This window comes from Chrysemys picta, unplaced genomic scaffold (genome assembly GCF_011386835.1).
Source record: "Chrysemys picta bellii isolate R12L10 unplaced genomic scaffold, ASM1138683v2 scaf196, whole genome shotgun sequence".
Classification (NCBI taxonomy): domain Eukaryota; kingdom Metazoa; phylum Chordata; order Testudines; family Emydidae; genus Chrysemys; species Chrysemys picta.
Genome location: NW_027052903.1, coordinates 40,704 through 55,731, shown reverse-complemented (window position 1 = coordinate 55,731; position 15,028 = coordinate 40,704). Strand labels below are relative to the sequence as shown.

Genomic DNA, 15,028 nt, shown 5'->3' with positions numbered 1-15,028 from the left:
ATCCAGCCTTTCCTCCACACAGACTCCCTGGCCACCCCGATGGCCCAGAATTCCTCATCCCCCACCTCCACCTCCCAGTACCAACTCCCCGTGGTGAACCCTGGAGAGCCCAGCACACAGTGCCAACGATCAAATCGCTCAGGATTGTTGGGCAGGTCCTGCCGTGTGTCTCCCCATCTCACACCCCGCCGATCCTCAGACAGGATGAGTTCAGGATGAGCTGTGTCTGGATCCAGAGTCACATGCACTGTGGGGAATTCAAGGGAATGGGTTAAAAAACCTCGGGACAGGAAGGGGGACAGCAGCTGAAGGGGGGGGTAGGGAGTGGGGGGAAGGGGAAGGACTGCAGTAGAGGACAGTAGGAGCTGAAATAGGGGGCAGAGAATGGGGAGGGGATAGGTAATTTTAAGTTGAAAAGATCGTAAATGTGTTATAAGACTGAAAACTATTATAACTGTACTTGTCATGAACCCCCCTTTCAGTGACAGGTGGGTCCCCCTTGCCGTCCCTTCATTCCCCATATTCGTCTCCTCACCAAGGGGTGAAGGCAGAAACCCCCCCTCCCTTCAACCCCCGTTGTGATAACTGTCCCTACAGGCTGACCCTGACTGTGAGCGCCGCTGGCAGACATGAGTGAGAGCTCATCAAAAGTCACAGTAACCCATGGTAATAAATGTTGAAAGTAGGGTGACCAGAGAGCAAATGTGAAAAACGGGACCAGGGGTGGGGGGTAATAGGAGCCTATATAAGAAAATGTCCCAAAAATCAGGACTGTCCCTATAAAATCGGGACATCTGGTCACCCTAGTTGAGAGGAAAGGGGTTGAAAGGGGAGTGAAACAGACTGAAATAGCCCAGACAAAGAGACCTCCTGCTATAACTCAAGGATTGAGTTAAGCTCATGCCTGGTGAACAAGCGACGTGTGGGACTGGTACTAAGGAGACCAAAATTGGTGTGTCAGAAACTGGGTGTAATTGGTGGACAATATAATGAGTGAACAGAGCTATTCCACCTCTCCCTTCCCTGTGGGGTTCTTGAAAGAAAAGCCTGTGGCAGGAGAGTCTGAGACTCACTGCTGATGGGGGGAGGGGTGACTGAATGGAGTGAGCTGCATCATCATGGCTGCCACCCCCACTGTCCCCTGGAACCCCGGGATCCCCCATGACACCGTTGGATCTTTGTCATCCTGAGCCTGAAAGGCACCTGACCAGACCAGGCCAGAATGTGGGACCCAGATGACATCACTACCTCCATTGGGTCTGGCTAAAACCCACCACCACCTGGGATGTGAGACTTTGCCCCTCACTTCCTGTGTCCTCTTCCTCCCTCACGTCTTCTCTTTCCTATAGCCAGGGCTGCCTGGGGGGGCAAGTGGGGCAATTTTCCCCAGGCCCCGCAGGGGCCCCCACGAGAACGTCATAGGCTCCCCCCCGCCTCTGCCTTTCCCCATCCCCCAGCGCCACGGCGCGCCGCATCCAGGAGCAGCCCTGGACAGCGCTGCAGCGGCATGGCTCGGGCGGGGCCTGAGCTCCTCCCGCTCAGAGCCGCGAGGTAAGGGGCGGGATTGCGAGTTGCGGCCGAGCGGCGGGAGCTCAGGCCCTGCTGGAGCCACGCCGCTGCAGCACTGTCCAGGGCTGGGCTGTGTTTCTCCAGCAAGGGTCACACTCCACTTCTGAGCATCTCTCATTGCCTAGTTTGTGTGAATCACATTCATAGGCCTCACGTCTCCCCACACATGGTATCAGGGGCCTAGGTGCCTGACTGAGGCTTTGTAGATGCCACGGGGGGGGAGGGGAGGGGCTAGCTGAAAGTTAGGCATAGTGCCCAAGTTCCTTTGTGGATCTGGGCCTGAGTGCAGAAGGCTCTGGGTGTGTTATATTTCACCCAAACCCACAGGGCTGCACTAATGATAATTCTTTAAACTTATCCCAGACCTTTTTCCCACCATCCTGTTCGTTTCCTACAGCAGTCTGAGGTGCACTCAGAGTTTGCTTCTGAGCTTCAAAGTGAACTTAGTGCCAGAGATAAAAGGAGGATTCAAACTCCTTTGAAATCCCTGGGTATAATAATAAATAATCTCAGAACAACAGTTTCTTCCACCAACAAAGCAGATCTCTGGAAGGACAATGTCTAGAGAAAGGTTTCTCTCCCTAGCTGATTTAGCCAATATTCTGCAAATCAGTCAGATACACCTCTACCTCGATATAATGCTGTCCTCGGGAGCGAAAAAAATCTTACCGCGTTATAGGTGAAACCGCGTTATATCGAACTTGCTTTGATCTGCCGGAGTGTGCAGCCCCCTTTCCCCCCGGAGCACAAGGGGGAATGATGTTAGCTAAGGTGATGGAAGCACTCTTCCACTGGCCTGGAAGACTTTCATACCCCTGACCAATGTAGCTACACTGATAGAATTTTCATGTGTAGACCAAGCCTTAGCTAGACTCTTATTTTAAGCTCTTAAGTGGTGCTATATATATAGCTATACTTTTTCCAGTTCATTGTAGAAAAAGTGGAACTATGCTTTTCATTCATCTCTTCAATCTCTCACACATTTAAAAAACATAACAATGAATACATTTCAAATATTGCTATATTTGAAAACAAAACAGCTTGTGGAGGTGTCAGCAAGAAGAGGTGTCAGCAAACATTTCTAACAAGACCTTTTAACTTATTTATTTCTAGTTTTTTAATCAGATTCTTAAATGTGTAGAAATAAAATGTTAAGGTTCCACATTAAAAACAATTTTCAAAAGATCATACAACTCCCATCCCTTAGTGGGAGGTGTTTCTCTGTACTCCAGGTAGAAGGAAGAGGGAAAATGGAACTTACCAGATTTAGCAAGAATTTCCTCTAAAAGACAAATAAAGAAAAATAAATAATGTATGAAAATGATGATAGTTGTTAAGATGTTTCATAATAGAGGTATTTTTTCTCCACTGTCCTTTTTTGTATTTTTGCAAAGTCAAATGGTCAAATATGGATCAGTAATAGAAACCTGTGTTCCCAGGAGCCACATCATATGTCAGGGCAATCCAAGGAACCACGCTGATTTTAGAGCAGTTAGGAAAGACCAGCTTCAAACACAGGCCTGATCTAAACCTTAACTCTGGCAGGGCTGTCACCTTTATATGTTTAATACTTAATATACCTTAGAGAATATTTATGAAAATACTTATGTACCTTAATATTTAATACTCATTGGCCCAGAAAACAAGTGTAGGCTCTGTAGGGTAGGGATTAGGATGGTCACTGGGGAGGGGTGAGCTCCTGGGTTTCAGTCTCTGTGCCTAAGACTATTTAATGATTTATACCACCTAGAACAGCTTCGACAGAGAGATTGAGAGAGACCCACTTAGAATAGCCAGCAGCCCTGCAGTTAGGGCACTCGCCTAGGAAAGGGGAGAGCAGGGATTCAAAGCTGGGCCGCCGCAGTTCGTCTGAGTGACTTAATAACTGGGCTATCGGTGATCAGAGGGACATCATCTCTGCAGTGCTGTACATGTAGACAAGCCATGACGCATCATTCGAAAAACTAAGGAGGTGCTCCTTAGTTTTTAGAATGACGCGTCATGGCTTGTCTACATGTACAGCACTGCAGAGATGAAGAAGCTCTCTCGTCAACAAAGCGCTGTCTACACCAGGGTTAGGTCGGTATAATTTTTCACATCCCTGAGTGACGTAGTTATACCGAGATGTTTGTGGTGTAGATCTGGCCTAAGGCACCTTGTGAAACCTAACAACATAGGACTGGAAGGAACCACCTGAATCATTGAGCCAGTCCCCTGCTATCACTGACCACCTCTTTAAATCTAGCCCTTCATTTCCAAACTGACTTAGCTTTTAATTTAAACAATGTTTTCAAAAGCCCCAAATCACAATGAAATAGTTTTGAAGTTTTTATAACTACCAGACAAACAAAAAATCAATTATTTCAACAGCTCTTTCTCTGACTCTGTCATTCACCAACCAGTCTGCCTGCACAGACCAGGGAGCAGAGGCGTTAAGTTGGAGAGGTTGTAGCTGATAGACTTTTTGACCTTTGTTACATCTGAATACCTCAGCTCTTTGACTAAGCAATGGCACTGTTATAAAATAACTGTGCTCTCTGATGCTCAACCATTGCTATTCTCCTGAATTTCAAAAGGTGTGAAGTAAACTTTCTTGTCTGAAATTACAGCACGTTGCTTTGAATATACAGCAGGGAAACAGATTTCCTCCATTCGATGGAAAATTTTATCTCTTCCACTGTCTGACTGAAAACGACAACATGTACTCAGTAAATCCATTGTACCCTGCTTTGCTGCTATTTGAAATGACAGCTGTGTCAGAGATGATGGTGCACACCTTGGGCTGGACTGTACACTGCGCTAACACCTCTGAAATCCAGGAAATACAAAGTTAAGTTACATGCCACCTGTTCAAAGCATCCTTAGTTCTGCCCCTTTTAAGCTGTGTCCCACCATGTCCACAACATACCATTCCCATCAGGCAGAGCAGTTTTCAATCAGTTTTAGCTCAGTGAGAAAAGTTATCTTTTAAACTGCGAGTCTCAATCCTAACTACAGCAGAGTTGCTGCTCCATTATCAGACTTCACTGTTAGCTACATCCATGCAGCCTACCTTGATATACACCTGGACCTTTTCCCTAGTGAAGCCTGCACTTACTCCAGTCCCCTGCTCTCACAGACAGCTCCTGTGGCACTTTGTACCTCAAAGCAGCCCCCTGAAATCCCTATATTCACCCCATCATATAATTATGAGATGTTTCCTACAAAGTATCCATTGTAAAGTATCATTTTAAAATTCTTGATCTGTTTAACATTAATATCCTGTTGGATTGTATGTGCTATGATTGTATGTGAAGTTATGAAGTTTTGCAAGGTGTGTGTTACTGAAATATGTTGTGAGGTTGGAAACATCCACAACCAGCCTTTCAGGTGCAACAATGGAGTAGCCAGATGTGCTGATGGGCCATTAAAGGGAATTCACTTTCCCAGCAGCCATCCCAGAAGATTTCTCAGAGAGGTCACGTAGACAATGGAGATTACTTGACCAATGGAGGCAGACCCCCACCTCGCAAGCATAGATCTTTGCAGCAAACTGGAAGAAACTATAAAAGAAGGGATGTGACATCGTGATTGGCTTCACTCCTGCCACAACTCAACATCTGGAAGAAACATCTAGCGGACAAAGACTTTGAACTGTGGAGGGTGGTCCGGTGCTGGAGGAGAGACCCAGCCACTGTATTGAAGATCTGTGACCTGTTTGTACCATCTGTCAGGGTGAGACACTGCTTGATTCAAATCCTGTTTAGTTTATAGAACTCAGATTGCAAATTTACTTTTCTTTCTTAGGTAACCAACTTTGATCTCTATGTCTGCTACTTATAATAACTTAAAATCTATCTTTCTGTAGTTATTAAATCTGTTTTATATTTTACATAAAATAGTTGAAGTGCTTGGAAAATCTCAGCTCAGGATACAAAGGTTAGTGTGTGTCCTCTCCACATTGAGGGAGGGGCAGACTGGGTAATGAACTTACATTGCTCAGGCTTCTGACCAGCGCAAGACACTTCAGCTCTGGGGTCCTAGGCTGGGGAGCTGTGAGGATTGGCTGGAGCCTCTCTGCTGACGATTCATGAGTGGCTGGGAGAAGCATTCATGTAACTCAGCTAGGTGTGTCCCTTCCTGTGGATATCCGTGTAAATGCAGAACCTGCCAGAGGTCTGTAGCTTGCCAACAACCACCCAGTGGTGGGACAGAGGGCTCAGCAGTCCCCCAGTCCAGGTGACATCCTGGGATCCCCATCACAGCCCCTTCATAAAATCCTATTAAAAAACTTAGCAAGTTCCATTTTAACATTAGTTCTGTTTCATAGATTCATAGATTCTAGGACTGGAAGGGACCTCGAGAGGTCATCGAGTCCAGTCCCCTGCCCGCATGGCAGGACCAAATACTGTCTAGACCATCCCTGATAGACATTTATCTAACCTACTCTTAAATATCTCCAGAGATGGAGATTCCACAACCTCCCTCGGCAATTTATTCCAGTGTTTAACCACCCTGACCGTTAGGAACTTTTTCCTCGTGTCCAACCTAGACCTCCCTTGCTGCACTTTAAACCCATTGCTTCTTGTTCTATCCTTAGAGTCTAAGGTGAACAAGTTTTCTCCCTCCTCCTTATGACACCCTTTTAAATACCTGAAAATACCTGTTGTTTTCTCTCACAACACTTCCTGGCAGTCTGCTCCAGAACCTCACTCCTCTGATGGGTAGAAACCTTTAGTTCCCAGCCTGAATTGAATTCAAGGCCAGATAATCCCCATTTCTTCTTGATCGATTTGATTGTTAGCTTCAACAGTTCATCTCTCTCCATGTTGTTTACTCCCCTGATGCATTCGCAAAGAGCAATCACATCCCCTCTCAGCCTTCCCTTTGCTACCCAAAACAAGCTCAGTTTTTTTAGTCTCCTCTCTTACGGCAGGCCCTCCATGACCCTGATCATCCTGGGAGCCCATCTCTGAACCTGAAATTCATCCACCTCTGGCTGAGGTTGTGGGACACCCCACAGATGCCAGGACAGGAGAGCAGCCCCTCTTACAAAATATCCAGCTCCTGGGTGCTGATCCTTGGCATTGAGGAGAAGCTACAATTTGCTGCAGAAGTAGAAGAGGAGCCAGGGGAGGGATTTGAGTAGGGAGCGGACGACATGGTTGGAGAACAATTGAGGCAGCTGATTTTGCTGGCACAATGTTCGATCAGGCTCTTCATTTCTCTGGTGGGAGAGAAGAGCTTGAGAAGCAACAAAAGCACCTGGTGCCAGGGCTGAGACCCAACCAGAGTCCCCCTGACCACAGGGGAACCAGCCCCATGTAACCTCCTTGCCCAGCCACATGGCGATGGGGGAAATGACAGCAGGAAAACTTAGAGGTGTTCCAAGCCCCTGCAGCCAGAAGGATTCCTCCAGCAGTAGCCGGCAAAGCAGCAATAGCCTGCTGCCCAGACAGCCTCTGGCCTTTTCAGTTTGCTGGTTTCCTCTTTGCTCTGCTCCGTTCCCTGCCTCCCTCTGCCCTCCATGGTCCTAGGCAGGACCTGAATTGCTAATATATTGAACAATCACATTCTAAAAAACAGTGTTTCAGCCCTTCTTCTTTCATCTTAAAGGAAGAGCAGAAGCTGTGTTTATTTCCCCTTTGCTAGTCTTTTGAATACACCCCACTGGTCCCAGAAATTACCTTTGTCTTTCTTCATTTCAGATCGCAAGGTTGCTAGAAGGAGAAAAAGGCAAATTATGAGCTTTCGTTCTGCCATGGTTATGGTGATATTCCAACGGTTGAACACAATGTGTTGTGCTTGTGAAAGAGAGGGACAGATTTACAGTCAGTGGTTTAAAACACACCTGTCTCAAATGCACCGTGTGATCAAGTGGGGTCAAGTGAAGGCAGGGAGGAGTCGGCTATGTGGGATGAGGATAGAACTTGGGGGCAGAGAGGTGTGATGATCTGGCAGAATTGGGAGGGGAAAGATGAGGAAAGGAAGGAGATGTAGGACTGTTGTTTTTTTGGGGGGATGCACAGGTCAGGAAAGCCTCATCCCTTAGTGGGAGAGGTTTCAGGGGACTCCAGAAACAAGGAATAGGAAAAATTGAACTTACCAAGTTCAGCAAGAATTTCTTCTAAAAGACAAAAAAGAGGAATTAATAATGTGTAATAGCTGTTAAAAATTTTAGTACAGTGGTTCTCTCCCCACCCCTGCTACCTTCATCCATTTTGTTATGTTTGCAAAGTCAAACACAGGCAGTTTTTGTTTGTTTGTTTCCTGTTTTGGGCATGCTCTCTTGTGACGTTTTTTATCACTAGAGTTGGGCAACATTTTTCAGCTGAAATCATCATCATCGGCAGTTCCTTGGTTCGCGGATGATCTCTACCACAGATTTACTTATGGGTCCTGAGATATCTCAGGAGTCCAATCCTGGAACCACAGATCTGCCCGCAGTAGGTACAGACATTTCCTAGCGGGTCAGCTCCCCATTGTGAGAAAGTTCTTTTTCCTTCCTTCAGCTTTGAGGGAAAGGCGCTTCTCCTCGAAGCGGGCCACTACCTGATGGAGGCTGACCACTGAGGTCAGTTGGTGGCTTGCTCCTCCCAGCTTGTGATGTCCACATCAGTTTTCTTGAGATACATTTTCAGTGTCTATTTGTAGCGTTTCCTCTGACCACCACGGGATCTCTGACCATGGGTGATCTGAGAGTAGATGGCTTGTTTTGGGAGGCGAGAGTATGGCATCCGCACACAATGTTCAGCCCAATGAAGCTGGTTCATGAGAATCATTGCTTAGTGCTGGTGACATTGGCTTCAGTGAGGATGCTGGCGTTAGCGTAGCAATCTTCCCATTTGATGCGAAGGATCTTCCAGAAGCATTGTCGGTGGTACCTCTCCAGACAGTTGGGTTTGCATCCCTAAAGGAGTGTAGGAGTCATATTTGTCTTATGGGTTATGTAAAAGGCCTGAGGCAGGCTGATGGAGCACTTTAGTCTTCCGAATATTGAGTCAGAGTCCTAGGCTTCGATGAGCTTGTGCAAAAAAATCCAGTGTGGACTGAAGGTCAGTCTTAGTGTGCACGAGGATGTCATCAGCATCTGGCCCTGCTGCCTTGCTGTTCTTCATTTGCATGATGGATCATGTTACTTCTTCAAGGGCAGGAGGATCAGCAAGAGATTCTCTTTCATGTCACTGAGGTATAGATTCGATGGTGGCATTAGAGACGGTTGACTCACGATTCAGGAGTGACTCAAAATGCTCCTTCCATCTGGCTTTGATGGCTTCATTGTCCTTAAAATATGTCAACCCGTCTTAGGCTCGGAGTGGTGTAGGACCATGGGATCATGGATTGTAGACTTGTTCATTTAAATTGCACAGATTACAGCTAATAGCCTTTTTGACTATTGGTACATCTGAATCAGGGCCGGCTCCAGGCACCAGCTTCTCAAGCAGGTGCTTGGGGCGGCCGTTCCGGACAGGGGCGGCAGTTCCAGGTATTCGGCAGCAATTCGGTGGAGGGTCCGTCACTCCGCCTGGGAGTGAAGGACCTCCCGCCGAATTGCCGCCGCAGATCGCGATTGCGGCTTTTTTTTTTTTTTTTTTTTTTTGGTACAAAGGCCCATGGTTCAGAAATCCCTTTCCTAGGCCAGTGTTCTCGACTCGGCTGACACATTGTCCCTGAAAGGGTCAGTTGAGAACTCAGCGTGCGCACAGCAAGCTGGAAATCTGCACAGTGTGTGGAGCGTGTGTATGTGACTTGGAGCTTGGCAGGGCAGCAGCACTGGTTCGTGGGGTTAAGGCAGCTGGGCTGTGCAGGAGCACTCCACAAAGCAGGGTGGCAGACATGGGGTCTGCAGCTGGGAGTGTGTCTGAGAGGCCCAGAAGCACATGGGATCCTGGGGTTAGGCCCACCCACAGCAGACTGGCGTCAGTCCAGAGAGGGGGTGACACAGGGCCTTGAAGTGATTTAATTAGCTAGCAAAACACCCCTACCTTGGACCCATGAGCAGCCTTTGCCATGGGAATCACAGCGTGAGAGCGGTGAGTCGGGGATCCTTTGCAATCTTCACAAAGAGCTTTGGCAATCTCCTTACAGAACCATGTGAGCTCCTTGCCATGTTCCCCACAGACATTCCCTTCCCTTCCCCTTTTTCCTGGTTTTAACCCCAGTTGTTTGATGAACTCTGCTATGCTGTCCAGCTGAGTGTTGGAAAGGTCTTTTCCAGAATGTGCATTTGGATGTTTAAAAGCGCGCTGGCGCAGCTTACTGACTCGCTCAGACCTCAGCGAAAAGAATATCCCCATTGTTATTGCTGCTTGCTGTGCACTCCACAATATCTGTGAGTGTAAGGGGGAGACATTTATGTCGGAGTGAGAGATTGAGGCAAATCGCCTGGCTGCTGATTACGTGCAGCCAGACACCAGGATGGTTAGAAGAGCACAGCAGGGCGCGGTGCGCATCAGAGAAGCTTTGAAAATGAGTTTTGTGACTGGCCAGGCTACGGAGTGAAACTTCTGTTTGTTTCTCCTTGATGAACCGTCCGCCCCCACCCCACCCGGTTCACTCTACTTCCCTGTAAACCAACCACCCCACCCTCCCCTCCCACCCTCGAGCAGCACATGCAGAGGCAATAAAGTCATGGTTACTTCACATTCATGCATTCTTTATGAATTCATCACACAACTAGGGGGATAATTGCCAAGGTAGCCCGGGATGGGTGGGGGAGTAGGGAAGGAAAAGGACACACTACAGTTTAAAACTTTAACTCTTATTGAAGGCCAACCTTCTGATGCTCGGGCAATCATCTGGGGTGGAGTGACTGGGTGGCCGGAGGCCCCCCCCCACCGTGTTCTTGGGCGTCTGGTTGAGGAGGCTATGGAACTTGGGGAGGTGGGCTGTTGGTTACACAGGGGCTGTAGCGGCGGTCTCTGCTCCTGCTGCCTTTCCTGCAGCTCAACCATACGCTGGAGCACATCAGTTTGATGCTCCAGTAGACAGAGCATTGACTCTTGCCTTCTGTCTGCAAGCTGACGCCACCTATCATCTTCAGCCCGCCACTTGCTCTGTTCATCCCGCGATTCAGCCCGCCACCTCTCCTCTCGTTCATATTGTGCTTTTCTGTAGTCTGACATTGACTGCCTCCATGCGTTCTGCTGTGCTCTGTCAGCGTGGGAGGACATCTGGAGCTCCGAGAACATATCATCCCGAGTCTGCCGTTTTCTCCTTCTAATCTTCACTAGCCTCTGTGAAGGAGAAACATTTGCAGCTGGTGGAGGAGAAGGGAGAGGTGGTTAAAAAAGACACATTTTAGAGAACAATGGGTACACTCTTTCACGTTAAATTTTGCTGTTCACATTACACAGCACATGTACTTTCGTTACAAGGTCACATTTTTCCTCTTATATTGAGGGCCTGCCGGTTTGGTGTGAGAGATCACTCACGCAGTGCCAGGCAACAGATTTCGGCTTGCAGGCAGCCATGGTAAGCCACAGTCTTTTGGCTTTTTTAACCTTCTTAACATGTGGGAATGGTTTCAAACAGTAGCACCCTCCTTTCCCATACCAAGCACCCGTTGGGTTGGCCATTTAAAAGGGGCTGCGGTTTCCGGGTTAACATGCAGCACAAACCCAACTAACACCCCCCCCAAATCTCTGGGATGATCACTTCACCCCTCCCCCCCACGGCGTGGCTAACAGTGGGGAACATTTCTGTTCAGCAGAGCAGGAACGGGCACCTCTGAATGTCCCCTTAATAAAATCGCCCCATTTCAACCAGGTGACCGTGAATGATATCACTCTCCTGTGGATAACAAAGAGCGATAAGGAATGGATGTTGTCTGCATGCCAGCAAACACCGAGAACATATGCTGCCATGCTTTGTTATGCAATGATTCCAGACTATGTGCTACTGGCCTGGCGTGGTAAAGTGTCCTACCATGGCGGACGGGATAAGGCAGCCCTCCCCAAAAAACCTTTTGCAAAGGCTTTGGGAGTACATGAAGGAGAGCTTTCTGGAGATGTCCCTGGAGGATTTCCGCTCCATCCTCATACACGTTAACAGACTTTTCCAGTAGCTGTACTAGCCGCGATTGCCAGGGCAAATTAATCATTAATCATTAAACACGCTTGCTTTTAAACCATGTGTAATATTTACAAAGGTACACTCACCAGAGGTCCCCTGTGTGCCCTCAGGGTCTGGGACCACGCCTTGGGTGAGTTCGGGGGTTACTGGTTCCAGGTCCAGGGTGATAAACATATCCTGGCTGTTGGGGAAACCGGTTTCTCCGCTTCCTTGCTGCTGTGAGCTATCTACATTATCTTCATCCTCATCTTCCTCATAGCCCGAACCTGCTTACCTGTGTGTTTCTCCATTGAAGGAGTCAAAGCACATGGTTGGGGTAGTGGTGGCTGCACCCCCTAGCATGGCATGCAGCTCTGCGTAGAAGCGGCATGTTTGCGGCTCTGCCCCGGACCTTCTGTTTGCCTCTCTGGCTTTGTGGTAGGCTTGTCTTAGCTCCTTAATTTTCACGCGGCACTGCTGTGCATCCCTGTTATGGCCTCTGTCCTTCATGGCCTTGGAGACCTTTTCTAATATTTTGCCATTTCGTTTACTGCTACGGAGTTCAGCTAGCACTGATTCATCTCCCCATATGGCGAGCAGATCCCGTACCTCCCGTTCGGTCCATGATGGAGCTCTTTTGCGATCCTAGGACTCCATCCATGGTTACCTGTGCTGATGAGCTCTGCGTGGTCACCTGTGCTCTCCACACTGGGCAAACAGGAAATGAAATTCAAACATTCGCGGGGCTTTTCCTATCTACCTGGTCAGTGCATCTGAGTTGAGAGTGCTGTCCAGAGCAGTCACAATGAAGCACTGTGGGATAGCTCCTGGAGGCCAATAACGTCGAATTCCGTTCACACTACCCCAATTCCGACCTGCTAAGGCCGATTTTATTGCTAATCCCCTCGTTGGAGGTGGAGTAAAGAAATCGGTTTAAAGGGCCCTTTAAGTCGAAAAAAGGGACTTAGCCGTGTGAACGTGTCCAGGCTTAATTCAATTTAACGCTACTAAATTCGACCTAAACTCGTAGTGTAGACCAGGCCTCACTCCTGTTGTGTCTGTTGTGTAGATTGTGAGCTCTCTGGGCCAGGGAGTCTCTTGTTACACATCTGTGACTGGGGTTCCTAGGCACTAACACACCATCACTGATACTGATAACCATTAACAGCGAACAGGGGAATAAACAAATGTGCTGACTATACTGTGGCCTTCATCGCTCCTTCATCACTAACCCACCTCAGAGTAATACAGCACCACCCACCCCTCCTGAACTTCCCAGAGAGGGGCCACCAGTACAGATGTGGACAAGGGAGCGGGGTTGGGCAGAGGGAAGGTATTAGAGGGAATTACTGGAGACAGGCCCATCCAGCTCAGCATATCGGGGGGACCAGTAAAGGGCAGGGAGCCATTAGCTCAGCTGTAAATAGGGCCAGAGATCTCCTGCTGTTACCACTGGGCCTGCTGCCTCTGCCTAATCCTTTCTAGCAAAGTTACACAGACAACACACATGGTGACAGCCCAGCCTGGCACACCCACTCTGGCTGCCACCCCTTCCCCCACACACTGCTCGGCCTCGCTCCTATTGAATGTGGCAGTTGCGTTATAGACACACGTTACAGCTTAGCAATATCGCCTGTGTGCCCAGCACCACGTGTCCCTGCTGGGCTCCCCACTCAGCCCCTCTCCCTTCCCTTCCACTGTTCTCTGCTGCCCTTGGCTTGCCCAGCATCGCCTTGGGTTAGAAGCAAAACGAGGTCTGCATGAAGCATGGTCTGAGTATGCCTCTGCCCCACCCAGAGACCAGGGTGAAGCCCTGCCAGTCAGGTTTACTGGACCCTGCTTTAGCGCAGGGGGCTGGACTTGGTGACTTCTCCAGGGCCTATCCAGCCTGACATTTCTATCCATGAGCTCTGCTCTGTTTGAGACGCTCTGGGACTTGGAGCCTGACCAATTGCAATCAATGGTGAGATTCCCATTGGCTGCTGGGTTTGTCCCTAGGGCACATCTCATCACCCTGTGTATTGCAGTGTGTGTTGTTAGGGTCCTAGAGACCCCTGGGTTATTGTTATGGGGGCCACTGAGCTGAGCTCACAGAGTTCTGTCTCCTCTGTGACATCTCCTCTGGGTTTTGCTATCCTGCCCCTGAAAATGAAATTGTCAGAAAGTAACAACATAGATCAATGTATTTGACAAACGTATTTAGCAACTATTTATGATCAGTTCTTGGGCAGCTGACAAACCAGAATGGAGGTTGAGCTCACTGGACACATCACATGCTGCACATTATTCCCCCAGCTCTGCTTTTCAGCCCTTCTGTCCCTCCCCCACAATCCCCCCTGCCCCCCCCCCCACACACACATACACTCTCTGGGTCTTGGTCTCCTGACTTGTATTTACCCCTTAGCTCTGCCTGAGGAATTACTAGGGTTACTCCCATGTTATTTCTGTAGCCCCCTCAGTGCCCTGGGCATGTTCTATGGTTCCTGCCCTGGGAGCTTCCAGGCTGGGCTGGGTTTAGGGGCTCACTAATGGGTGTAAGCAGGGAGGAGGAGGAGACATCTGCAGGCCCAGGGCAGTAGGTCAGGGTGGGTGTTCCAGGCATGGAGGAAGATGCAAAGATAGAAGGACATTGGGCAGGGGCAGGCAAGAGGCTGGCATGGACTAACACATAGGGTGAGGGGCAAAAAGCTTCCTGGGTTCTTTCCTCTATCCCCTTCCCCTGGCCCAGCTACCAGATTCCCTTCCCCAGCTCTCCCCATTCCCCATCCCCTCTCTATTGTGCTGGGACCAACTCCCCTCACACGGCTGAGTCTGCAGCACAGAGCAGACCATCTATTCGACACTGGTGACGCCGCACCTGGAGTATTGTGTCCAGTTTTGGTCCCTCCACTACAGAAGAGATGTGGACAAATTGGAGACAGTCCAGCGGAGGGCAATGAAAATGATTAGGGTGCTAGTGCACATGACTTATGAGGAGAGGCTGAGGGAACTGGGCTTGTTTAGTCTGCAGAAGAGAAGAGTGAGGGGGGATTTGATAGCAGCCTTCAACTATCTGAAGGGGGGTTCCATAGAGAATGGAGCTAGGCTGTTCTCAATGGTGGCAGATGACAGAACAAGAAGCAATGGTCTCAAGTTGCAGTGGGGGAGGTCTGGGTTGGATATTAGGAAACACTATTTCACTAGGAGGGTGGTGAAGCACTGGACTGGGTTATCTAGGGAGATGGTGGAATCTCCATCTGTCAGGGTTCCCTCCCCACGCTGAACTCTAGGGGACAGACATGGGGACCCGCATGAAGACCCCCTAAGCTTATTTCTACCAGCTTAGGTTAAAAACTCCCCAAGGCACAAATCCTTCCTTGTACCTTGGATTAGGTAACGCTGCCACCACCAAGTGATTTAAACAAAGATTTAGGGAGGGCCACTTGGA

At 48.8% G+C, this 15,028-nt stretch overlaps 1 long non-coding RNA gene across 1 annotated transcript in view; it reads right to left on the bottom strand.

Moving 5' to 3' along the window:
- LOC103307184 (uncharacterized) overlaps positions 1-14,300 on the bottom strand; it is a 30,713-nt gene extending 16,413 nt beyond the window's left edge. Inside the window, exons 1-3 of the long non-coding RNA XR_010595693.1 lie at positions 10,325-14,300; positions 7,655-7,675; positions 7,236-7,268 (exon numbers count right to left, since the gene is read on the bottom strand). This is a non-coding gene — a long non-coding RNA (uncharacterized LOC103307184). The remainder of the gene's footprint in view (positions 1-7,235; positions 7,269-7,654; positions 7,676-10,324) is intronic.
- Between the last annotated feature and the right edge of the window lie 728 nt (positions 14,301-15,028).